This window comes from Magnolia sinica, chromosome 7 (assembly GCF_029962835.1).
Source record: "Magnolia sinica isolate HGM2019 chromosome 7, MsV1, whole genome shotgun sequence".
Taxonomy (NCBI): Eukaryota; Viridiplantae; Streptophyta; class Magnoliopsida; order Magnoliales; family Magnoliaceae; genus Magnolia; species Magnolia sinica.
Genome location: NC_080579.1, coordinates 38617741 through 38619581, shown reverse-complemented (window position 1 = coordinate 38619581; position 1841 = coordinate 38617741). Strand labels below are relative to the sequence as shown.

Genomic DNA, 1841 nt, shown 5'->3' with positions numbered 1-1841 from the left:
GGCTTGTGCAAATGAAACATATTGAATTCTACCATCATATTCCCAATTTGAGTGCCCATATTTGAAGCTGAGTGTGTGTTTAAGACGATAAAATCTACTGGGTAGTAGAATCCATTGACTTGGACCAAAACATCTTCTATCATACCTCTCAGTATTCTAATCGAGCGATCGGCTAGTTGTAATGTTGTTTTGGTAGGTTTCAACTCACCGAGGCCTAACAGTTCATATACCAATTATGGTATCAAATTAACACTTGCCCCAAGGTCTAGAAGTGCGTTATCAACCTTGAAGTTTCCGATCACACATAAGATCGTAGGACTTCTAGGATCCTTATATTTTGGGGGAGTGTTTTGATTGATTATGGTGCTCACCTGTTTAGTCAAAAATGCTTTCTTGTGTACGTTTAGCTTCCGCTTTTCCGCATAAATCTTTTAGAAATTCGGCATAAGATGGGAACTGTTTAATTTCATCCAACAAGGGGGTGTTGATCTTGACTTGTTGAAAAATCTCTAGAATATTTTGATTCTCACCTAGCCTTTTTGGTGTGATGAGAAGTTAGGGAAATGGGGCCACGAGTTTGTATCCTTACAATGGATTTTTGTCATATGGAGCATTGCTACATTCACCACTATCCTTTGAATTTTTGGGCTCTTTAGGTTTCTCAACCTTCCTTAGAATCTCTTTGTGTATTTTGTTTCCACTTTTCAAGGTAGTGATGGTTTTAACATGTTCCAGATGTTGAGTTAAAGAGTTGAGATCACATATCTCACATTGTCTTTTTGGGTTAGGTTGTGGTTGGGTCGAAAAGATCCCAGTCTCCCTAGCATTCAATTGTGTGTCAAGTCTTGCAACCAAAGTTCTAAGCTCATTTATAGCCTGCAGTTGCTCCTGCCTAAATACATCTAATGTATCTTTAAGGGTTCTCCTTGGTGGAAGTCCAGTAGATGGGCCTTGTGGATAATTGGTTAGATTTGCAATTGGTTCATTTCTCCAATTAAAGTTCCACTCATCAGGAGTATGCGTGTCAGAATTTGGTGCACTAAGTAGCCATTGAGACGCGTTTGTAATATCTGCTTGAACGTGAAACACCTCTTGAAAAGATGGGATTGTAAGATAATCTTTGATTGGGTGTACATCGCTCTCATAGATTTCCCATACAATTTCGACAACTGCTTTGGGCTGAGTTGATTCCTTCCTAGATTCTAAGTCCTCAATTTTTCATACAAGAATTGCCAACCTAACATTAATATTATTCTCCTCTTAAGTACATGTATTCTTATCTCTCTTGGCACTTCCTTGAGATTACTCACTTGGTTTGATGTGTCTCATGATTGAGCATTTTCAGCTAGCATGTCAAAGTAATCCCATGCATCTTCTAGTTTCTTATCCATGAACTCGCCATTACACATCATCTATATGAATTGGCGCATGTTTGGATTGAGTCTATCATAAAAAAATCAATTGTTCGCCAGGTTTCGTAACCATGGTGTGGGCAAGTGAGAAGTCTTTGAACCATTCCCAACATTCAAAGAAGGTCTCATTATTTTTCTGGAAGAAGTTCACTATTTCACATCTAAGAGCGTTGGTTTTATGAGTCGAAAGAACTTTTTAAGGAACTTTTGGCTCATCTTTGCCCATGTGCTAATGGATTTAGGCCTTAATGAAACCATGATTTGGCCTTTTCTTTTAAAGAGAATGAAAATAATTTCTGACTAATTGTATCAAAAGGAACATCATTAAAATGTATGGTTCTAACAATCTCTTCAAATTCTTTAATATGCATGTATGGATTTTCTGAATCAAGTCCATGGAAGTTAAAAAGTAATTGGATTATCTCAGGT

At 37.4% G+C, this 1841-nt stretch overlaps 1 non-coding gene across 1 annotated transcript; it reads left to right on the top strand.

The window, feature by feature from the left end:
• Positions 1-1478: 1478 nt before the first annotated feature.
• On the top strand, positions 1479-1581 carry LOC131252314 (small nucleolar RNA R71). Its single transcript, XR_009174343.1, has one exon. It is a non-coding gene; the product is annotated as a small nucleolar RNA R71 (small nucleolar RNA).
• The last annotated feature ends 260 nt before the right edge of the window (positions 1582-1841 follow it).